At 45.3% G+C, this 10,482-nt stretch overlaps 1 non-coding gene across 1 annotated transcript; it reads right to left on the bottom strand.

The window, feature by feature from the left end:
• Positions 1–1,740: 1,740 nt before the first annotated feature.
• On the bottom strand, positions 1,741–1,813 carry TRNAV-CAC (transfer RNA valine (anticodon CAC)). The gene has a single exon. It is a non-coding gene; the product is annotated as a tRNA-Val (tRNA).
• Between the last annotated feature and the right edge of the window lie 8,669 nt (positions 1,814–10,482).

Below are 10,482 nucleotides of genomic sequence, written 5' to 3'. Positions count from 1 at the left end.
AGCACCTCCCGGGAGTCTCAGCACAGGCCTCCTGGAGGTCTCCTTCTAGTCCACGCCTCTCTGCTTTCCTTCGCTCTTCTTCACGGTTCCCCACTCCCCGCTTATTTTCTGCGCTCCCGCCCCGCCGACCGCAACCGGGGCGAGCGTGGGGCGTCCAGAGCCGGGCGGGTAGGCGAAGGCGGAACAGCCTTATCGTGGGCCCCCTTGGCCTCAGGCAAGTGTCCAGATCCGGGGGTCCACGGGGGATCGCTGGCATCTGGGGCGGACGAAGAGCAAGAAGGGGCGAAGGCCATTCTGCTGTCCTCCTAGCTTCAGACTCACCCAACGCACTGATTTTAAGACGATGAACAACACGATGTGTCGCCCCAACCTGCGGTGTTGTGGAGGCTTTGCTCAAGTCCAACAGCAGAAAGCCGCTGGCACTGCCTAGTGGTTCATAGGCGGTCACCGTATTGAAACAGGAGGGGTTACTTGTGGTCTCTTTGGCTCAATCAGTTACCACTGAGGCTCTTAACTGAAAGGTTGGTGGTTGGAGCCCACCCAAAGACAAGCCTCAGATTTTATAAGTGTCAAGATGTCCCCAGAGTTTCTGCTCTTTACATCTTACTATATAAAGACAGAGAGCAACCTTAGTTAGCTTTCTATCCTCCTTTTTGGAAACTGAGAGCTCAGAAATGATTCAAAGAGAAGAATCCTGGGAGTTGTTTTTGGACTAAGTTTTTTTTTTTTTTTTTTTTAACATTTGTTTGTACTGTTTTTTATTTAAACCCTGGTGGTGTAGTGGTTAAGAGCTATGGCTGCTAACCATAAGGTTGGCGGTTTGAATCCACCACGCGCTCCTTGGAAACCCTGTGTGGCGGTTCTACTGTGTCCTATAGGGTCGCTATGAGTCGGAATCCACTCGACAGCAACAGGTTTGGTTTTGGTATTATTTATTTAACCCTTTCCATATACTTTGGAAGTTAAGTTGGGTCTATGGTTTCATGATTACAAATAAATTTGCAATCACCATTAGCTATCTAGCTATCTGTTTACAATCCCTTGTTGTGTTTCTTTAGCAACCCTGACTAAGACACTGTCATTAATTTCAGAAATCCCAGGTCAACGGCAGCTGTGCCCACCGTCCTTCATAAAATTACCACCATAGAATGCTTTGAGGATGCAAGGATAGTTCCCTTGCATGTATTTCTCACGAACTTGTCAAAGGTTATGTTTTCCTGATCATACCTGGGACTGTAGATGTGGGCGAATGAACAGGCCTTAGGTGATAAATTTACTGTAGCTTTCGGTTTTTTCCTCTAAAATAAATGCCTCAAAGACGCTCTGGCAGTTCAACTGCATTTACTGTAGGCCACCTTTGGGTGCAAGTTTTCAGTCAACTGTTTCAAGTGAACAATTTAGAATTGCTGACAGCTGCTCAAACAAATACTTTGGCTCCAGAGTTTCTACCTCTTGCACCAATATCAATAAGTAAACCTAGCCGTATCCAACATTACAGTCCTTCTGCTCTGCTTCTATCCCCTGTGGATCCATTTCCATAGATGCACCTCAGGATTTAGTGGCACTGGGTTTTCTTGTTTTTTCAACTGGCATAAATCTTGCAGTACTACTGGTTGTATTGCACCTTCCTATGGGTCATCACAGTTTGTGCATTTCCCTCTGGGAATTTCCGGGACTCTGATTCTAGATCTTAAGCAATGGGAAAAAGCAGCAATGGGCTCTGAGGAGTAAAAAAGCAACTGTTTCAGCCCGGTTTCGAACCGAGGACCTTTCGCGTGTGAGGCGAACGTGATAACCGCTGCACTACAGAAACCAAGTAAGTGGACTTGCCTCAGAATTTTTCCTTGAAAATTCTAAGACCCGCGGTCTGAGTACTTTGGCTTCCAACAAACAAAATCCAACTCCATTTAAAATTCGACTGCACGCAGCAAAGTGCTGCAGAAATCACTCAGGAAAATCACTAAAAATCCCTTCAAGCAAAGGAGTTTAAGGCGTCCCTTAGGCCCTAAGATGCTTTTCTGTGCCAAACAAGGAAGCTAGGACTAAGTGGGGGGGAGGGGTGATGCCCTCCCCCGGGCTTTGGAACCGCGCAGCTCACTAGAGTTTCCATTTTCAGAACTAAGCTCCTCTGGGACTCTCCAACTCCCCACAGGGCAGGAGCTGTGAAGGCAGTCACCCTGGAGCATCGGACCAGCGCCTTGGTGGCCCCTTTAAGGGCGCTGGTGCTCTTGACAAATGATCCCTGTTTCCATGAAAAGATGTTCAATGTCATTACTGGTTATTCTTCCCACACTTGCTGTTAGTTGCCAAGGAGTAGATTAGGATTCATGGCGACCACATGAGTGCAGTGCAGAAGTGCCCCATAGGGTTTTGAAGGCTGTAACTTGATGGTGCAATGGTTAAAGAGCTCGGCTGCTAACTGAAAGGTCAACAGTTCAAATCCACTAGCTGCTCTGCGGGAGGAAGATGTGGCAGTCTGCTTCTGTAAAGATCAGAGCCTTGGAAACCCTATGGGGTAAGTCTACTGTGTCCTATAGGGAGGACATGAGTCAGAGTGCACTCCATGGCAATGGCTTCGAATTTTGGATCTTTCAGAAGCAGATCGCCAGACTTGTCTTCTGAGGCGCCTCTGCGTAGGTTCCTACCACAAACCTTTCAGTTAGGAGTCAAGTGCTGAATTGTTTGGTAGAAAACCAGAAAACAAGCATTGCTGAGCATGTGGAAAATTGGAACCCACACCCACTGCTGGTGAGATTGTAAAATGACACAATCTCTGTGGAAATCCATTTGGCAGTCCCTCAAGAGTTATCCATAGAATTACCAAATGACCCAACACTTCCACTACTAGGTATATAGCCCCCAAAATTGAAAGCAAGAATGCAAACAGATACTTGTACACCAATGCTCATTGTAGCATTATTCACATTATCCGAAAGGTGTAAACAACCCAAGTGTCCATCAGCAGATGAATAGATGAACAAAATGTGGTATATCCATACAATTGAATATTATTCAGCCATAAACAAAAAGGAAGTTGTGATACATGTTAAGACATGGATGAACCTAGAAAAATTATGCTGAATGAAAGAAGCCAGACACAAAAGGACAAATATTATATGATCCCACCTAATTGGAATCTCTAAAATAGCAAATGCATGGAGATCAAAGTTTATTAATGGTTACCAGGGGCGGGTGGGAGGGAAAAGGCAGGAAAGATTACTTAAGGGGCACTGAATTCCTGTTTAAGAATGATGAAAAAGTTGGGAAACGGATAGTAGTGATGGTTCCACAACATGGTGAACAAATTACTGTCACTGAACTGTGCACATAAAGTGATTGAAATGGCAAGTGTTTTGTTATTTATTTCATCACACACTCCCCAAATGACCTACACTTCCTGTCCACCCAGAAACAGTAGAACCCTCCCTCCAGGCCCTACCCTGTGCTCTTTCCTCAGAAGCCCTTTTGCCTCAGCACCTCCCCTCTGTCCCCGCTCTGACACTTGTGGAGTCTCTTGTTCTGTGCCACTCAATTTCAGTCCACTACTCTAATCATGTCCTCATGTTTTAGCCTTACCTTAGCAAAGGCTGAAACATGTGTCTTAGGGCACTTGGCTCTTTGAAAATGTCTAAGAAGCAACACAGGCCAAGCCAGCCTTGAAGACCTGCACTGGATTCTTTACAGAGGCAGAGAACAGCAGGCTACTGGAGAACCACAAACTCACTCCGTGCGCCCAGCATATCGCACACCGGGGCCGAGCCCAGTTCAAGAAACGGAAAAAAAGTGCTTTCTGAAGTTTGTCTGCAGACAGAACCCGAAGGGAGTTGGTTTCTTGACCCGCAGAGGCCAGTCGAGCGGAGGGGTCTCAGGCATGTCCCCAACTCTCCAAGAAAGGCCAGGAACGGCTGATTTTGAGGGACAGAGCCAAAGAAAGGAGGTAAAGGCAGCCCAACCCCAAGCTCTGAAATTAAGGGTCTCGAACCCTAAGTTCTGAGCGAGCGGAGGGCCACGCCTTAATTTGATCTCCTTCCTTTATCAGGAGAGTTGTTGGTCCAAATTCAGAGCTCAGGAAATGCAGGAACTGTGTAGACCAACGTCCACATTTGACGGACAAAAAACCAAAAGGTCCATTGTGGTCGAGTCTATTCTGACTCATAGCGAGCAGAGTAGAACACCCGCTTGGGGTTTACCAATGAGCGGGTGGTGAATTCGAACTATGGATTCTTTAGATAGCAGCCTTAGCTCTCAACCACTGTACCAGCAACGAGAACGCTTTCGTTCTCAAACAATGAGATGTGGAGTCTGAGAAAAAGACCTGAGGCAAGGAGATTTTGCAGTTATTTGCCTGAGCACATGGAAGGGTGGATTTGCCACCGACAAAGATGGGAAAACGGCAGGGGCAGAGGACTTTAGAGGGAATTCCGGAGTTCCATATGGGGTCCGGGGGTCCTGGTTCAAAGAGTTATTCATCCAGACTGTCTCGGTTTCTGCATCCATCTGATCCCTTTTTGATGTTGTAGTTCTCCGGGGCTCATGCTTGGCCCCCTATCCATCCTGGGCGCCTCCTCCCTGCAGGCTTGTCCCCTGCGCTGGACCCGACCACCGTCTCTCTATACGCTGCCGCCGCGCAAAGGCCCATCTCTAGGTCAGGTCTGAGGTTAGGCGGGGAAAAGCCACCTGGCTTGGAAACTTGTAGAGACCTGACAGCGCTCCGCATGTGGCAAGCTGGCTCGCGTTTTGGAGAAGGCAAGGAGGAAAGTGACTTGGGAGAGGATCCCTAGATGAGATGGGAGCATCCAGGAAGGTAGGAATCCTGGCTTCCCCGAGTTTGGTGCAAAGAGATGTACTTGCTGGACGCAGGAGATTACAGACTTCTAGGCAGGTCCCTGGTGGCCTAGCGGCTAGGATTCTGCGCTTTCACCGCCGCGCATGCGGTTCGATTCCCGGTCCGGGAAAGCTGTTATGCCATTTCTCCTCACTGCAGGAAATCTTTAGCCTTGTTTGGTGCAGAAGAGTCCCAGCATCGCCCAGCCTTGGAGAGGTGAGAGGCGATAAGGAGCTGTTCAGAGGCTCGGGGCCCCGAAGAGCTACATCCTGTTCTGGGCCACCGGGAAACACCACTGCTGCTGTGGGCCTCATCTTAAAAACCTATCCTTTCGTTTCCGGAACGTTCATCTCAAGAGGACAAAGTAGAAGCTGGGAGGAGAGCTCTAAATCTTTTCAAAACAATTTCAAACATAAAAACGCTGAAAGAGTTGTATGTATATATTCTTCATGTACATTTACCAATGAACATTTTCCACTTTTAGTTTGTCTGTCTCTTGGGGTATATGTATGTTCTACTCCATTTCAGAGTAACGTGCAGATATGTCAGGATCCTTTGGTTACTCCTTTGGCAATATCCCTCTAAACCAGCCTCTTGGGGACTTTTCCTCTTTGTCCTCTCAAAGAGGCCCCTCTTGCCCCTTCAGCATAAACTCTCAGGTGCGACCTGGGCCCCCTCCGGTAATTACAAAGACTCCAATCACTGGGAAAATCTCAGGTGTTTAGAGATTACCTCTCAGGAACCAGGGAAAAACTCCAAATCTTTTGAGTAAAAATTAATTGTACACTCTACAGACATGGTCATTCGCCCCTACTTTTATCCCCTGGAAAGATCCAGAAGGGACACTACCTTCAACAAGGCTGTGAGAAATAGACCCTACAGAACTGTTTTCACATCCTCAAAGAACTCTGTGGTGGCTATTTTATGAAAGACAGTGGGAACTGCTACCATGGAACTGGGATCATTGAAATGAATGGGGATGATGGGAAGATGGGATTGGAAGGGTCAGGTCAGGACATTTAAGCCTAAAAGACAATGTGACCTCAGTTGCTACACTGAGTACAGAGCTGAAACAGTAATCAGAATGGTCTGTCTCTCAAAGCTCTTTAGCATTAATTCCTTGGTTAGTGCATCTGGAAATGCCATAGATGGGCGACCTATTAAAGTCTTACTTGATTTGCATAAACACTCTAAGTCTGGTGAATATAGTCCTACTTGAATCACAGCAATAGAAAGCCACAGACCCTCAAAAAATTTACAAGCACAGAGCTCTGTGAAAGAAAGAGAGGTAGATCCCCTCAAGGAAGAACCCGTTTATACAGTCAAAAATCAATTCTCTTAGACCTTTAGCCAAATGGCATATTCCCAGCAAAGTTATCTGAGTAGAATGACCTCTTAGTAAATGTTATTCCATACCAGAATATTTGGAATTTACACCACAATAGTATAAATACTTAGGTGTGTTACTAGTTCATTTTCAAAATCCAAAAATATTTTAGAAGGATTGTCATCAAGGTTGATCATCAGTGAAACTAGAATGGACAAGTTTAGAGTGCGAACATCTATTTGACTTCGACTATCATGAGATTTACCTTTCCTAGGAAGCAAAAGTGGAGTAGATAGACGTATATTTAAACAGGACTTAACATTTTTAGAGGAATAGATAGATTTATTTGTAGGTTTTTTTCGTTACCTGTTCAAAAAATTATTAAGGTAATCACTGGGCTTGTAACGTGTGGTGGTTAGGTTTGTGTGTCAGCTTGGCTGGGCCATCATTCTCAGTGATTTGGCACTTATATAGTGATGTAATTTGGCAGTTATATAGTAAAGCAGTGATCAGACATGATCAGCCAGTCAGTTGTAAGGGGATTTTCCTCGGTGGTGTGGCCTGCATCCAATATATGTATAGATGTTTTGGGAAAGCATGCTTGCTTATTCTGGATTCTGCATCCAGCTAATCATCATCTGATCTCCAGTTCCAGTGACATTAGCCAGCAGCCTGCCACCTTACCTGCTGATCTTGGGTTCCTCAGCCCCTGCAGGTATGTGAGGTGGGAGAACTCTGAACCATGGACATGGGGCTTGCGATCCTCTACAGCCATGTGAGCAATTTCCTTGAGATAAAGCTCTCCCTGTGTCTCTCTCTCTCTAACTGTATGTCTATATATATATATATAGCCATACAGTTATACACACACACACCCATACACACACTTCATTGGTTTTGCATCTCTTCAGAACCCAGCCGATACATTTGCTACTGAGAGTGGCTCCAGAGAAACAGAATCATCAGGATGAGTTTTCTAAGTTGGTTCTCAAGTCTGCCTAGTCTTAAAAGCACTGATGACTCTGCCTCTAGTAGCAAAAAGGGTGATGCTAATCCATGGCATGAAGTGGCAATTTTAATGTGCAAATTATCAGAAATAGATCATGTACTGGTAAGAGGCGAGGCTTCCGGTGATCACATGTTTGAAATATTTCCACAATTTGGTCAGAATGAGAATTATAAGGAAGCTGATTGGTTGGTTCTACTTTCATTAGACAAAGTGGTGAGAGAGATGATCTCAGGGCACCAAAGTCACAGTTCAAACGCCGTATAAAACTCCTCAAAGTTGCAACTTGTGCCCTGAAAGGAACCCTTATTTCTTGTAGTAACAGAGCTGATATTGCCAAAAATCTAACGCAGAGTCTTATTATAAGAGTGCCTGAATTACAATGCTAATTGAATTCCCAACCTCGAACGGTATCTAAAGTTAAAGCGAGGCATTGATTGAGAAGAAATGGGACCCTGAACCTTGGAATGGGAACATATGGGCCGATAATCAGGGAGCTGGGGACACTGAGGCTCTAGATTCTGTTGAATCATTCCTGCCAGCAGAACCAGCACTCTTACACCCAACTGACAAGAACACCCCATCTTTCTCTGGTAAGCCAAGAAAAAAAAAACCCATTGCTGTTTCATAGGAGTTGGTTCCGACTCATAGTGACCCCATAGGACTGAGTAGAACTACCCCATAGGGTTTTCGGGGACCATCTGGTGGATTTGAACTATCGACCTTTTGCTTAGCAGCTGAACTCATACCCACTACGGCACCAGGGTTTAGGCGAAGCGACCATCTTGTAGTAAAACCATTATATCTTCCATCCCCTTCTGATGAGATTAATCCAACTGGTCCTGAAGAGTCTTTGTCTGAGATATCACCTGAGCTGGCACCTGGTACCTTGTCTGATTTATCACCTGAGGTAGATGCCTTTCAAGGCATTGCTGAATATTTCCAGGACTCACTGCCACTATTCATTTTTGCTTTTGGCCTATAAGTAGACTTAAGTCTCAGAAAACCCCAAAAGGTAAAGTACCAACTGTGAACAAGGAGGAAGCATGCCACACTCCAAAGGAACTGCTTGACTTTCCTGATATGTACAAACAGAAACCTGGGGAATATGTGTGAGAATGGCTATTAAGGGTGTGGGATAATGGTGCAAGGAGCATAAACATGGATCAGTCTGAGTTTACCAATATGGGCCCACTAAGCACAGATTCTTCATTCAGTGTTTCTGCTCAAGAGGTTAGGAAAAGATCAAATAGTTTATTTGGTTGGGTCAATGAAGTATGGATTGCACGGTGGCCTACAGTAAATCAAGTTGAAGTACAAGACCTGCCCTGGTATACTGTAGAAGAAGGTATTCAAAAACTTAGGGAAATTGGTACATTAGAGTGTATTTATCAGGTTAGAACCACATACCCACCCATGGAGTGCCAGAGGACACACCATTTGCCACAACAGTGAGAAACAAATTTACGAAGGGGGGGGGTCCCAGAATCCTTGAAGACTGCTGTGTTTGCCCATTTATGTGAGTAAGGCTTGACAGTGAGAACTGCCCTAACAGAATTAAAATACCTAACTACAATGGGGCTGATTGGACCCCAAGGTCGTAGGGGCCAAGTGGCAGCACTCAATCAACAAAGACAAGGTGGGAGTGGTTAGTGGTTACCACAATGGACAGCAGAGTCAAAGCAGTAATCAGAATAGTCTGACTTGTATGGACTTATGGCATTGGCTACTGAGTCATAGTGTCCTAGCAGTGAAATAAGAAATCTACTAATTATTTACTTCATCCTCTAGAAGTGAAAGAATTCTAGGTCAAGGGAACAGCAGTCTAACTCAAATCACCAGAATAGAGAGTTGCAGCCTCTCAATCAATTCCCAGCCTAGAGCCTATTTACAGACCCACAACCCCTTATATGAAGGGAAGCCAGGTCCCCTTGAGGAAAGGCCCCCTACACTGCCAAAAATTTATGCTGTTAAATTTCTCCCAGCCTTCCCCAAAGTGATCTACAGCCTTTTATGAGAGTGAGTGTTCACTGCGGCAAAGGAAATAACCAGACTTTGGGGGCATTCCTGGATACTGGCTCTAAACTGACATTAATTCCAGGAGACCCAAAACATCACTGTGGCCCACCATCAGAGTAGGGGCATATGAAAGTGAGATTCTTATTGCACCCTTAGCTCAGGTTCGCCTCACAGTGCATCCCGAAACCCATCCTGTAGTGATTTCCCCCATTCCAAAATGCATGATAGATTTCCCCAGCAACTGGCAGAACCCCCACACTGGATCTCTGACAAGTGGAATCAGGGCTATCAGGTTAGGAAAAGCAAAGATGAAGCCATTAGAACAAAAATTTAGGAAAATAGTAAACCAGAAGCAATACTGCATTCTTGGAGGAATTGCAGAGAGTACTGCCACCATCAAGGGCTTCAAGAATGCAGGGCTAGTGATTCCCACCACATCCCCATTTAACTCACCTACTGGGCCTGTGCAAAAAACAGATACATCTTGTTGCATGACAGTGGATTACCATAAACTTTACCAAGTGGTGACTCTAATTGTAGTTGCCATTCCAGATGTGGTTTCATTGCTTAAGCAAATTAATATATCTCCTGGTACCTGGTATGCAGCTATTGGTCTGACCAATGCTCTTTTCCCATTTTCAGTTCTGAAGAAACACCAGAAGCAGCTTTTCTTCAGCTGGAAAGGTCAGCAATACACCTCCACTGTCCTATCTCAGTGATATGTCAGCTCTCCACCCCTATGTCTCAATTTAGTCTTCAGGGATTTGATTACCTTTCCATTCCAGAAGATGTCACACTGATCCATTACATTGATGACCCTACATTGATTGGACCTAGCAAGGAAGAAGTGTAAATGACTCTGGACTTACTGGTAAAACACTTGTGTGCTAGAAGGTGGAAAGTAAATCCCATAAAAATTCAGGCTCTTTCCACCTCAGTGAAATTTCTAGGAGTCCAGTGTTGTGGGGTAGTGGTGTGGCTCAGGCAGGAAGAACCATCCTTGTCAGTAGTCCCCCAGTATCTGTTGACATTCATTGGTCTGTGAAGGAGCCTCACATGTTTTCTACCCCCGTGCCTGACCCTCTCTGCAGGTCTCTTCTCTTTTATGAAACAGCACTTAGAAAGGATTAGGACTAAGACCCACCCTTCTCTGGTATTACTTAACTGATACTCTATTCAAAGAGCTGGAGAAAGATGTGGTAGTCGGCTTCTACTCTGTCGTATACAGTCACTGTGAGTCGGAATTGTGTCTACCCACTGTGGATTTATTTTCAAAGAAATACTCTATTCCCCAAAGAAGGTAAC

This window comes from Elephas maximus, chromosome 3 (assembly GCF_024166365.1).
Source record: "Elephas maximus indicus isolate mEleMax1 chromosome 3, mEleMax1 primary haplotype, whole genome shotgun sequence".
Lineage (NCBI taxonomy): Eukaryota > Metazoa > Chordata > Mammalia > Proboscidea > Elephantidae > Elephas > Elephas maximus.
This window is presented reverse-complemented; position numbering and strand designations above follow the sequence as displayed.